General features: G+C 42.2%; 1 protein-coding gene across 1 annotated transcript in view; it reads right to left on the minus strand.

The window, feature by feature from the left end:
- TTLL1 (tubulin tyrosine ligase like 1) overlaps positions 1–6892 on the minus strand; it is a 40789-nt gene extending 33897 nt beyond the window's left edge. Inside the window, exon 1 of the mRNA XM_044994536.1 lies at positions 6794–6892. The gene's annotated coding sequence lies outside the window, so the exon portion shown is untranslated. The remainder of the gene's footprint in view (positions 1–6793) is intronic.
- Between the last annotated feature and the right edge of the window lie 7490 nt (positions 6893–14382).

The following is a 14382-nucleotide window of genomic DNA, read 5'->3' on the forward strand; positions in this document are numbered from 1 at the left end:
AACAACCAGTTAAGAAAGAAATAACAGAGGTGAGGATGAGCTAATGATCACTAATAGTTATGAATATGTCATTAATACGTACAACCATGCCATCCTAAAGAGTAAGTGTACCCTAACATTTTTGTGGGTGAGGAAGTTACGTTTGGACACGGAAGGAAGGCACCTAGGGCTCAGGCCCTATAAAAGGGGCAAACTACCATGTTGGGTAGGTTCAGCTCATTCATTGTTAGTTTGTTTCAAGCAACTGAATAAAAAGAAAGGCAAGTTGGAAGAGGCAAATAAAGAATATTAAGGGAGTACTTTTTAAATCAAGTTTAAGTCCCAAAAGTTTTGTGCAAATTGTTTTCTATTTTCTTCTAAAGATATTGATTTATCTGCTTTATGTTTTCCTTTAACGCTAAAATTATTACTGGAGTGTTCTTCACCTCTCACTCAAGACTTCAGGAACTTGGAACATCAAACTCTTGACATGTCAGAGGCAAGACTGATCTTTTGTCTCTTATCACCAGGTAATCAAGGAAGGGTGTGAGTATATTAATTGAAAAACATTTATAGTATATAATACCACATATATTGCTAGAACAATATTATTGTGGTTGTAATTGATTAATTATTTGATTACAATTCCATTACTATTCCATTTATCTCAATAAAAGGCTTTAAGGCTGCATTTTGTTCTCAGTGTGAGTTTCCTTGTCATACATCCCAAGGGTCCCTGTAAATTCTGTGTAGCCTGATTCTGGGACAAGAATCTTATTATCTTCTGATCAGAGTAATTGGCGAGCCTATAACCCATATTATCTAAAGATTATTAACCTTCAAAAATCAGGCAATAGTGACCCGTCCCTGACTTTTACTAAAAATAACTGTGACAAAATGGGGCTGATGGGATATGAGAGCTGGAACCCTGCTGTGGTAGAGGAGGGGGTGGTCCAGCATCTGCTGCAGCTGCACCATCTGGTGCCCACAGCGGCTTGGAGCTTCGGGGTACCCGGCCACCTGTCGCAGCTCAGCGTTCCAGGGCTGGCAGTTGAGAGTCCTGGGGTTCCCCCGCTGCCTGCAGCGGCTGAGAGCTCCAGAGTCCCTCTGCCACCCACAGTGGCTGGGAGCTCCAGGGTCCCCACACAGTGGCTGGGAGCTCCAGGCCGCCTGCAGTGGCTTGGAGCTCTGGGTCCCTCAGCCACCCGGGGTGGTTGAGAAGTGCAGGGGCTCCTGCCGCATGTGGTGGCTCGGAGCTACAGGCCCCCCCGCTGTGGCTGGGAGCTGTGGGGACCTCTGGCACCTGACGGAGCTTGGAGCTCCAGGGTTCCCACCAGCTGACAGCTCCAGCCCCATTTCTGCAGGGATGAAGCGGAAAATGTTATGGAGGTCTCTGTCTGTGACATAATCTTAGCCTTAATCACAGTGTATACACACATGGGGCCAAATTAAGGTTGCACAGGCAATCTTAATTCTGGCATTTCCTAACTTTTGAGTATTTAACTTTGCAACTTTAATGGCAACTTTGCAACTTTAATGTAGTCTTTTTAATGTCATTTCCTAGGGTTTAAAAAAAAAAGAAAAAAATGAAATTCCATCATGTGGAACTATATGGACACTCACATGGGTCATCAACAGGGCTAGAACCTTCAGATCCACTGCATAGACCTCTGCCTCTTGAGCTAACAGAGTAACAGATAGCAGGTTATCATTTTTGGTGTGGGCTAGCATTAGAGAAAGATGGGACATTTTGCCAGTGTATTTCACAGATATTTGCTGACAACAGAGGAATGGTGAGACTCAGGAATCCTGCATTCTACTCCAGATACTGAGGGCAGTGTCTAGTGGTTTCAAACATTTGTGCCCCAGCCTCTCCACCTTGTCCTTGTCGCAGTCAGTGACCTCATATAGACACCCTCCCAGTCCCCTCAGATTCACATCCTCACCCCACTCCCTGGCTTCCCCAGACCCAGCTCCTAGTCCTCGGTGCATTTAAGTCTGGCTGTTCATCCCCTCCTCCTCATCGCTTAAGCACCAGAAAGGAGTGGAGCATTGAAAGCATAGGAAAGACAGTCCTATTCTCAGTTCCTGTGCCTGGAACCACACCTGTCCCTTGGGGCTAGGAGGATCAATGGCAGAAAAAGTCCCACTGAGCCCCTGCAGACCTGGGTTGGAACATTTTCAATACAGACAGAATCTTCAGAGATTTTACTTGCCAAACTCAAAGAAGCGTCTACTAAACATGTGCAAACTAAGATTTTCAGGGGCGCATGATTTGGACAAATGTGGGTGTATTTTCATAGGAACAGCAAAAATTACATCCCTGACACCAAGGCAACTGAGCCAAATTTCAAGTCCTGGCTTCAAGACATAAAGACACTAGATCTTCTAAAAATAAAACAGCTTAAGAAAGTTTTGAACATGAGCAAAATTATGCATGTGTCCCTTAATGTTGTTCTTAGAAATGGCTGAAGCATTTTTATTGAAATATTAAACAAATAAATAAATTCAGCTTGAGGCAGACACCCTGCATGGAAAATTTCAGCCCACGTGGTCAAAGTTCAGCAAATGTAATGCAATGGAAAAAATGGTTTTATACTGGAAAGAATCAGACAAACTTTATTATAGGTGTCACTACATGTGCCTCCTATAATATATACATTAGATATTAGATACTGCTTTGTATTATCTAATATAGAATATTTTGCTACTTACATCCACTGTTTGACCATCTTAGAAACATTTACTAATTTACGTAAGTCAGCACAGAATTTTGCCCCATTGCCATTTCTTGTGAAAACTCTTCTGTCTATTTCCTTCTTACATACCTCTTTGTTTTTCTGCAAATTACTCTGGAAATAAGAAAAAGCTTAGTTGCTAGAAAGTGAGAGATTAAGGGGCCAAGTCTGCTCCAGATGAATGTGATGGCAAAACTCTTATTGATTTTGGTAGAAGCAGGATTGGTCCCATGGTTAGCAATTGGCACACTCAAGCATAATATAAAGGATAACACACACACACTTGCTGACATGAATAGTCAGCTGTGCTATGGGGACCTTGAAAGAAAGATGCCAGTAGATGGGTGAGTCATGCAGCTAATAGATTAGTGGCATCAGTGCCAGCATATGGCAAGCAATAGCTATTTTAAGATTAGACACAATATAGTAGAACTCCTTGCAGAATGTCAGAGGAAAGTAAGGAATCTGACCTCCAGTGATAAGGTTAATAGAAAACTAAGTACATATTTCATAACAGGCTGTAAAGGCCTGAAGAATTATAGTGGAAATAAAGGGGGAAATTAATGATTAATAGTAATGGATTTAGACAGCTGATCACATTTAAAAATAGAATAACCTGACCATAGCTAAAATAAGGTTAACTTTTGCAGTATGCTGGAATGAAACAACTAGATAGATAACAGTTCCTAAATCCATAAATCAATCTGAATATAATACTTATGCTTTGTTTTCAGGTGATAAGGTCAGTTCCAGGGACATAACTATGAAGCAATAATGGATGACAATTATATGAATTCTTGGAAGAGACTAATAATACTCCACATTTTTTTAGAATCTATGGGACTAAAGCCTACAAAGCCCTATATTTTCTTGCTTGTGTCATATGCAGTGGAAATGACAGGATACAACAGTAATGGGCAGAGAATATCAAAGGCCAGGGAAGGCTAAGCCTTCCCTGACCCAGGCCGTGGCCCCACCCATGTCCTGCCCCAAGGCTCTGCCCTCTCTCCCCCTCTACTCTGAAGCCGGCGGGGGCTCACTCAGCTCCAACCGCGGCCTGGAGCTCAGGCCCGTTGGTGGCCCAGGGCAGCACTGGGGCTGGCCTGGCACTGGGGCCAGCAGCTTGGCCCAGCCAGCGCTAGGGGGCTGGCGGCTCAGCCCATCGCTACGGGGGCCAGCCGGCATGGCTGGGCTGTGGCTCCTCTGACCACTTGCTGGGGAGGGAGTGCTCGGGGCTCCAGTGGGTGGGGGTGGGGCCTCAGGTGGAAGAGGAAAGGCCAGCAGACTAGCCTCCCTGAAGAAGGGGGGGTGTCACCCACGGCCTATGGCAACAGTAGCTCTAGCAAGGAGTGACAACAGTCAAGGCGAGGTCCTCCTCTAACCATGAAAAAGTATCTACTGTGACAACTGACACAAGTGAGAAAAAATAAATGGACTTGGTGTGTCAGTATCAAGTACTTGGGCAGTGGCATCCATCAAGCTTATGGGGACATAAGAGAATTCAGTCAGGACAAAAAGAGTTTTTATTTTCGTACCAAAAATAAACCTTGAGACCAATCCTATAGTCCTTCATCCACAACATTAGACCCTTTTACGACAATCCAGATCAGTCATTTTGCAGTTTTCCTGAAAATTTAAAATTAATTTGTCAATATCCATCAGTGATTCTCAACCCGCAGACCATGGGCTGCATGTGGCCCAATTAGCACACAGCTGTGGCCCAGCTCAGCTGTGTGCTAAGGCCAGCCCATGTGGTGGGGTCTGGGTTCCAGCTACCCGGTGCAGTGGGGTCCAGGCTGCCCCGCTGCCCAGCACGGCAGGGTTGGGGTCCAGTCGAGGATGCCAGCCCAGCCCACAGAGTCCAGGGTTTGTAGCTGCTGCCTGGCCCCACAAGCTCCAGTGCTGTCACCTGGCCCTGCAAGCTCTGGGGCTGCCTCCCAGCCCCACACAGTGCGGGGTTCAGGGCAGCCGCACAGTGGGGATCCAGGGTCCAGAATCGAGGTCTGGGCTGCCACTGCCCTGCCACCTGGCCCCTGCAGCCCAGGTAACACATTGTGAGCTGCATATGCGGCCTGCAATGATAAATAAGTTGAGAACCACTGATATACATCATAGCTGCAATTTACCAATGCATTTATTCAACTTTTTATATTATGTACTTTAATTTTTTAAATTATAGTTCAGAATATTGTCTAATTAAGGCCAAACATAGCTTTACCGGGATGCTTATAATTATAAAAAAATTCTATAGCGGCATCGATGCAATTCTGCAATCACTTATACATGTGTGTAGCTTTAAGCACAAGTAGTCTTATTGACTTGAATGGGACTACTTATATATTTAAAGTTAATCATGTGTAAAAGTCTTTGCTGGAATGAGGCCTTATGCAGTGCAAAACACAATCAAAATAAGGTTTAAATTCTCAGAAGATTAAGAGGAGTCTGCCTATAGAAAAAGCTCAGATAAGTTTTTAACAAATTATAGTTTTAAGATTAAATCCCCTTTTAAAATACGTATAAAGTACTTTGCACTTTCATAACACCTTTTATCTGAGGATTGTACTTTGTAAACATTATATATCTCAGTCTCATAACACACCTAAATAAGATTGAAGGTAAGTATTATACTCATTGTACAGCTGAGTTTCAGAGAAGTTAAGGCCTAATCCAAAGCCCCTTAAATTCTTGAAGGCAATGGGAAGACTTCTATCCTGCAAAAGATCCTTGGGGTTACTCACTAGGAGTGGGAAAGGAAACATCTATTTTATATTTCTTATTTTCTTTTAAAGAATGGCTTGTGTAATCTATGGACAGCCTCGCTTCATTTAGAATTCTGTATCTATGCCACTGTTTCGTTTTTTCATGTTGTTTACCTTCTTGTGCCATAGAGATGATATCATACAATAAATAAAGGGCAAAGTCCTTTTGCAAGCACGAATTGATCCAGTCTCCCTATTTGACAGGACAATAAGGCATGGAGCAGAAGTTTTGTTTTGCCTTTTTAATGTTTTTTCTCAAGTGAAACTGTTCACTCCCACTAACCTCTGAGAAAGATGTAGGGAGGTATTCAGGGGTTGATAGCTGGAGTATAGCAAGTAGACTCCATCTTTCTTACACCCTCCTTCAAGTAGGAGAAACATTTTAACTTTTTTACCATATACACAATAGAAAGGATTAGTTGTGGCCTTGTGTTTGGGACCCTGCATGCCTGAGTTCATCTTCTCCTTCCTGCTTAACCTGGAGGGGCAAGAAACTTACCAACAAACTTTCCCTCTCCAGGGGACCATATGAAAGAGGATTGTCTCTTCCAGGCCCTCATTTCTGGCAATGCAACTGCCATAAGGAAGGAAAGTAATACCCCTCGTGGGTGGGCCTGTTACACATGAAGAAAATCACTACTCCAACCCCCTTTCCACCAGTAGGACCACAATGAGAAATGAAACCCACCAATCCATTTGCACTCTGGCAATGTGGGAGAAGGCTTATTTGGAGCCCTAAAGCCAGTCCTGTCATGACTAGCTAACACAATGTGGAATATGACCTGTCCTTGTTTCGACTAACTGCAAACTTGCGGTCAGCATGAGTATTAAACTTGCTAGAGTCAAATTCTAATATAAAATTTTATAGCAAAAATAAGGCCTTTGCATCTGAGTATTTATATACAAACACATAATTTATGAATAATGGTAATCTTTATTACCTCAACAAATTCCAAGACTTTTTTTCCACCATGTGGATCATCACCAAAGAAAATATTAAAATAGGTATTCTCATGTTACTTTCATATTCCCTTCTCATGTATTCCTTGATTTCTTATTCTAACACAGCCTCAATCTAGCACTAAGCCTTATTGATTTATTTCTGCTCTATTTCCAAAATCTTCTCTTTCCCACTAACACCATAAAAACTTTTCAGACGTTGACCTTGACAATATGACTTTCTTATCCTCTCTGAGACCCATCCTTCCATACTCTCTAAGCTGTTCAAAATAAAGTTGTGAAAGTAATCAACATCTCCCGCTGTTATGGCCACATTTATCCCTCCTAAAGGTCAGTCAGAAACACACTAAAATGTACCTCAATTGCTTTCTTTTGACACCAGAGAAATTCTTCAGACTCCATTTTGTGCCCCTAGCTTTTATTTTGAATAAGCAAAAGTCACTCCACCATTAGAAGCTGCAGGTCAGATGATAAGGTCAGCAAATCATAGTTCTGAGGTAAACAACGGCAATGAGCATGTGCAGACTGTTTGCAATATTGGCATGTATCCAAGAATGAGGCAATGTTGGCATGTATTCAAACTGATAAGTAGGGCCCTACCAAATACATGGTCCATTTTGGTCAATTTCACTGTCATAGGATTTTAAAAAACATCAGTTTCATGATTTCAGATATTTAAATCTGAAATTTCAGGTGTTGTAATTATAGGGGTCCTGACCCCAAACGGAGTTGTGAGAAGTGGGTAGCAAGGTTATTGTAGGGAGGTGGGGAGTTGCGGTACTGTTACCCTTACTTCTGGGCTGCTGTTGATGGCAGCGCTGCTGCCTTCGGAGCTGGGCAGCTGGAGAGCAGCATCTGCTGGCCAGGAGCCCAGCTCTGAAGGCAAAGTCACTGCAAGCAGCAGCACAGAAATAAGGGTAGCATAGTAGGGGAGAGGGATAGCTCAGTGGTTTGCCCATTAGCCTACTAAACCGAGGATTAGGAGTTCAATTCTTGAGGAGACCATTTAGGGATCTGGGGCAAAATCAGTACTTGGTCCTGCTAATGAAGGCAGAGGACTAGACTTCTGGTTCTGTGTAATAGGTGTATATATATCATGATATGGCATTGCCTCCCTTGCTGCTGTTTGTAGAGCTGGGCCCTCAATCAACAGCCATCACTATCTTGCCACCCAGCACAGAAGTGAAAGTGGCAACACTATGATCCCCATCCCTACAACTCCCTTTTGAGTCAGGACCCCCAATTTGAGAAACACTGGTCTCCTCCATGAAATTTGTATAGTATAATATAGGGTAAAAGCACACACAAGACCAGATTTAACAGGGGGAGACCAGATTTCACAGTCCCTGATGTGTTTTTCATTGCCGTGAATTTGGTGGGGCCCTACTGATAAGAATGTTTGGCGGGGAGCATGTGCAGAAAAGCTTTGGTAAGATAATGAGCATGTGCAGTAAGGATCTGACAGCTGAGAGGACAGTATAAGAGGCAGATGGTTAGGATGGTTGAGTGAGGAGTGGACAAAGAATTCAGAGAGCAGCTAAGTAGTTGAGAGGCAGAGAGCAGTTGAACTGGCAAGAGACCTGAAGAAAGCTGATTGAGAAAGGTAGCTATAACAACAGCAGCAGCACCAGAAAGCCAGCAGGACAGAGTAAACCTGCCAGAGTAACTATAGTTTAGTATGAATATGTATATGTGTGTGATGTATGAGCGTGTTAACTATAATTTATATATGTAAAACAAAGTACAATTTAAGAACTGCTGTCAGTGATCTGTGGCAGACTGGCCATCTGTAACAGGGTGTGACAACTTAGAATCACTTGGACTGTATGCAATTGCAGTTTGTATGCTCTTTAACTTGCAATAAGGGATTTGTGTTTTATTTATGATTTTAGATGTATGTTATAGGGATTGTTAGTTACATTAATAAAAAGATACTTTGTTTTGGAAAGAATACTGCCTGTGTCAATTACTTGTCAAAAAGCTGTATCTGTGTCCCCCAACTTTTGCATCTGAAGAAGTGAGTCTTTTTACCCACAAAAGCTTATGCGCAAATAAATCTGTTAGTCTTTAAGGTGCCACCGGACTCCTTGAAGTTTTTTCTTAGCTACCCCAGAGATCCAGACCTTACATTAAGGGGGTGATAGGGAGGTTATTATAGTGGCACCCTAAAGCTTGTTTTTGGGGTAACAAAACAGGTTAAAAAGTCTTTGGCCTAAAACCCATCTCTCACTATATGTAATCTTCCTGGAGCAATACTATGGAGGACTGCGGAATCCAGTGAAATGCTGAGCTCCCTCAACTACTTCTGAGTTTAGCAAAAGTGTAGGATTGACAGCTGCAAGTAGCAAATCACTCAAGCACATGCTTAGCTTCTGCGGCACTACTTGCTTGTTTACAGTCAACTGGACTACTCCCATGCTTAAAATTAAGCACGTGTTTAAGTGTTTTGCTGGCTCAGGGCCTTAATGACTAGCCCCTTGGAGAAGCCAGGCTGCAGAGCCCTATTTTTGTTGACATTTATTTCAAATAGGAAATCCTATTAGAAAAGCTCCGCCCCCCTATCCCTGCTCCCCTCGTCCCTCCACCCCCACTCTGCTCAGGTATCGCTCCTGTTCGTCATCCCGGCCTCTCGGTTCCTCATCCCTCCACACGCTTCCTCCCCACACGCTGCTCAGCTCCTCGCGGCTCCGCACCGCTTCCCACCCCTCCTCCGTGTCGCTATGGGAACATTTGGGGCAGGCTGAGCCGCGCTGGGTGCAAAGGGCAGCAGCTCGCTCCTGCCAGGGCTGGGGGGAGGGTTCGCACCACTTGGCACGCACTCCCCCCCCCCAAGCTCCGGCTCGGCAGCCCGAGCCCGGGCAGACGCACACGAGGCACATGCCGGGGCAGGGCAGGCGGCTCCGCTCTTCCAGCCAGGGGCGGGCCGGGGAGAGGTGGTTGGAGCGCCGGGAGGGAGCAGGGCGGGGCCCGGCGCAGGCTGGGCGGGAGCCGCGGCGAGTGGGCTCCCGGCGCAGCGCGGACAATAGGGGCCGTTCTGCAAGTGACGCTGCGGTGAGTGCAAGTGCCCCTCTCGCTGCCCGCGGGCCAGGGCCAGCCCCTGCCCGGGACGAGCCCGGGAATGGGGGGCTCGCCGGGCACTAAGGCTTGTCTCTCTCTCTCTGTGTCTGCAGGGCAGCGGTCGCTTCCACGCCGGCCAGAGACGGCAGAGCCCCGCCGAGGTAGGGGCAGCGGCACACTTGTTGCGTTGGATGCTGAGGATTTCGCCTCCCAGGCGGGGTGCACGGAGGTGGCTGGGGGAGTGCACGGTCCCGGGAGAGGGGCTTGCCTGGGCGCTGCTACACACGGCGCGAGCGGGTGCCAGACCTGGGCCGGGGGGGCCTCATCCCCTGTTTATTGCCCGGGCTAAGCGTCTGCGTCCCGGAGCGGAGACAGGGAAGGGAAGTGGGCGCTGTTACTGCGTGTTGAGAGACGTGCTCGCTCGCGGCTGCATCAGTCCTCTTCCCAGTACTTTCTCAGAGGTCTTGCGGCTTCTCTTCCCCTGCGTCGCGTTTGCTTGGTTCCAGGTGTATCGTGCTCGCTGTAGCATTTCAGGAGGCGATTTTTTCGGATCAGTGAGAAAGGAACTATGTAATTTTTTTTACACGGTAATAAGCTTTCGTTTTGGTCAAACCTGAGTAGGGCTTGTTAAAAAAACAACCGAACTCATTATTTTAGAGACACTAGAAACCACAAGAAAACATTGAAGGCAACAACAGTAGACGTATATCACTTGTCGGAACAACTAAAAAGCTTTTAGAGCTTTGATTTTTAAAGGAGGAAATAGATATGTTGACACATATATATAGTGTTTCTCTGCCTTTAAGGATCATGTACATTTCAAAAACATTTCCTCTTGCACTAAGTGAGAATCCAGTCCTGCATTTATTTAAATCAAGCAGTATTTTGCAATTGACTATAATGGGTACAGAATCAGGTCTTCAGCATATGGTAAACAAATCTCCATAGGGTAAAAAAAGTAGAGTGAATAACTCTCAGTAGTAGTAACTTGAGTGGATCTACTAATTTTCAAAATAAAAAAAAGGTATGGAACCCTTTTAGGCAATAAATGTTTGTTTTTAAGACTGATAGTGTATGGGGTGGAGGCCTAGATCTGATAGTGCTGTATGGAAGGTGGCCGGGGGCTGATGATTTTCTTGGATTGTTTACACTTACAGCAGGGTTTTAAAAGGAAAGTGTACTGTGTATTTTGTGGGGAAAAATGTTTCTTTCATAGGGATAGTATTTTTTGTACTCAGCTACTGTTGTACTCTAGATATATTCTAAATAAATTAGTTGAGAATTTGTTCTTTCCCTCTCAGCAAACCAGGAAATAAAATTAAAAGGGCCTTTGAAGAAAGACTAAAGTTTATAACTAAATTTGTAGGTGATAGAGATTGTCCCTGGAAATTTAAAAACATTATTCAATAGCTTTTTCCCTGCCTTCCTCCCCAATTTGTAGAAATATTTACATTTCCTGAGTGCTGAAGGTAGCAATAGCAAGATTCTTGAGCTAGTGCTAGAATTAATAAATCCATACAATTTTATAAACTCTCAGGCCCTGTTATGAATACAACTAAAACAATCTTTTGATTTAATCCAGATGGTGACTTACTAAAGTCAATGTAAAGAGTTCAGATAAAGTTTAGACCATATCAGAAAGTGCCATTACATAAATGTGGCGAAGACTGATAGCAGTCCTATTACAAACCAGATACACAGGGGTTTAAATTGAGATGTGACTATTAGCCTCAAGCTGAACTGTAATATTTTAGGTCTTATCAGAAACCCTCTTTCCTTTTAGAAAAACAAGTCAAAAATGTTCCTCAGCTCCATTCCCTTCACATGCTGCCATACATACAAAAGTGCTGTGGGTAAACTTGTATTAAAAGTTTGTGTGTTCCAAAAAAATTTTTTTTGGACTCTATATAACAAAAATTAAAAAATTCTCAGCCTGTTAGTTGAAGGTGCTTTGTCCTTGTTTATATTAAAAAGCCAACTTAGATATAAACATGATCTGACAAAAAGCAAAAATGCAAGAAGGTAGTCCACTGCAACTTGGTCAATTTGTTTCTCCAGAACTGTCAATTATTTTTAGTACAGATGATGTCAATGACATAAGAGTATCAAAAGGTGACAGAAACAGAATAATTATGGTTTCAGTCCTGCAAACCCTGCTCACATTACATAGTAGTTTACTCCACTGGACAATGGAACTGCTTGCAGAATAGGGTACTGCATAAAGGGGTTGATCCTGCTCCCAGTGAAGTCAGTGGTAAAACTTTATTTGTTTCAGTGATACAAGATCAGACCTAAGGTGAATAAGGGTGGCAGAAATGGATCTACAGATAATCAGATTAAAATCCAACCCTTCCATGAATAAAGGCTGAAACATCAGGCTCTGTATATTTACCCAAGGAATGTGAACAAATAATATGTAGTTTACCCTCATTATTTCCTGTTTTTAAAAAACAATTACAAAATTTTTTTTGATAAAATGGGAGTAACACATTAGTTGTGACAAACCCACAAAAGCGAATGAGTCAAGGACACACTGTTGTGCTCTTATTTTTCTTTCAAAAATGTTGTGACTTAAGGAGAGGACAGTAATCTTTAAAAGTTTTAAATGATTCAGTTCCCAAAGTATTTTATAAGACAATTTGCCTTTCATATGCCATTTCTAACATGTCCAGTCCAACTGAATAAAATGCTGTATTTTTTGCTGCTTCAGTTACAGTTTACAACAATTGTGGAAGTGTTGCTTACAAGTCTATGGTAACATGACTTGATGTGGTTATGTGATCACATGCCTAACAAAGTAAACACTGAAGTCTTTAAATCTATCTATTTGTGAAGACGTACATAGCAAAATACACACTGGAAAAAAAAATGTTTCTACTTCATTTGCAATCTCCAGTACTTCAATGTGTGTGTGTGTGTGGGGGGGGAATGTTAAAATTATTCAAAATTACAAAAGGATTAAGGCCCTGATTAAAAAAACATCTTTATTCGAGGAAAGAAGCTTAAACATGTGCTGATATTTTGCTCACTTGAGCCTTGTTTGGATAAGTTAAATTACAGAAGTTTACTATGTATAAAGATGGACTTGGCAACCAACACAGTTAATATGAGGAATTCTAACACCAGATAAGATGAACAGCAGTGAATATTGTGGTGTTTTAAAACAAGTGGATACTGCAATAGAAGTCCTGAATTCTTCTCTTCCTGTTTGGAAGCTCAGGCTGCTGTTACTTAAGCGATCTCTGCTTCTTTGGTTTAAGAACCACTTCTCTTGAGATGCTACAAATGATACTGATTTGAATACTATTAAAGAGATGCTTTAAAATGCTTTGACTTGAAAAAATGTATAAGAAAGAGTTCCCTGGCAGTTAACTACAACAACAACAAAACAAAAAAAAACCCTATCTGTTCCTTTTAATGTGATTGTGATAAACTCAAAGAACTCTGTTTGTTTAGCTTAACAGAGAGAAGGTTAAGGGGTGATTTGATTAATCTACACGGGGAACAAATATTTAATAATGGGCTCTTCTTCTATCAGAGAAAGGCATGATATGATCCAATGGATGGAAGTTGAAGCTAGGCAAATTCAGACTGGAAATACGGTGTACATTTTTGACAGTGAGAGATATAAACCATTGCAACAACTTACCAAAGGTTGTGGGAGATTCTTCATCATTGACAGTTTTGAAATCATGATTGTTTGTTTTTTTTCCCCTAAATGATCTGCTCTAGGAATTATTTTGAGGCAGTTCTATGGCTTATGTTATAGGGGAGGGCAGAGTAGATGGTCACAATGATCCTTTCTGGCCTTGGAATTTATGCCTATGTTTTAAAAACAAACTTTAATGTGAAAGATACCACCACCACAATATAACATAAGAGGGATTTCCAAGAACTAATATAAATAGGAATGTTTTCATACAATTTAATAATAGTTTATTCAAATCTTTAACATCAATACAATAGCATTGTGTAGTGCATAAGACCCAAAAAGTGAAACTAAGACAATGAAAATAGTTCTGAACTAATGTGTAAAAAGTAAACATAAGATGGTGAACAAATTAAATGGGAATCTCAGTTTTAAAATCTATTTGTAAACAACTTTCTCATCATCTAAATCTAACAGCAGGAAGGGAGAATCCCATTGGGTCCTATAGAATAAGGAGGTCAAGGGGCTTGACCCTACAAGTTGCTGAACACTCCAGCTGCAATTCAACAAAACAGCTAACCACTTTAAGTGGGATTATTCCTATTTTTATAGTTAATGGTGCTACTCATTTGCTTAAAGTTAAGCACATGTTTAGATGCTTTGCTGGATCAAGGTCAGCATGTTCAACATTTTCAATTTTAAGAGTGAGCCTGATACCAGTGAAGGTCTGAATTCTTCAGCCCAGTCAATAAAAGTGGACTCTGATGCTAGTGTCCAGCAAATGGACTCATTGTGGGCACTTAACATATGACTGCAAGGTCAGGTCCTCAAGTAATCCAGGATAATATCTCAAATTGATTTAAAAAAAAAAACAACCCCCACAGATGGTAGATTTGTATAAGAAGCCCAACTCTATTATATAATAACTATAGTAAAAATGCAACATAACATTCATAAATATCCATCTACGAGGCACATTTATTTTTTGCCAGTGTAGTTTTTGTACTGTTATTAGCACAAAATTAAAAACAAAAACTACATACGTTTTAGAAGGAATTTATACCTATTAGAAGAAAAATTTTGCGCTGCTTTGTGGTCTACCCACATATTACCAAAATATGGATGTTTTCATGCCTATATTCCTCAGCCTGCTTTAAGACAATTTTTGGGGGTAGTAGTTTTTAATGTAATCTTAATTAATCTAAAGATTCTTTGCCTTTTGTGTGGGGGGGAGGAAAAT

The sequence above is a fragment of the Mauremys mutica genome, chromosome 1, assembly GCF_020497125.1.
Source record: "Mauremys mutica isolate MM-2020 ecotype Southern chromosome 1, ASM2049712v1, whole genome shotgun sequence".
Lineage (NCBI taxonomy): Eukaryota > Metazoa > Chordata > Testudines > Geoemydidae > Mauremys > Mauremys mutica.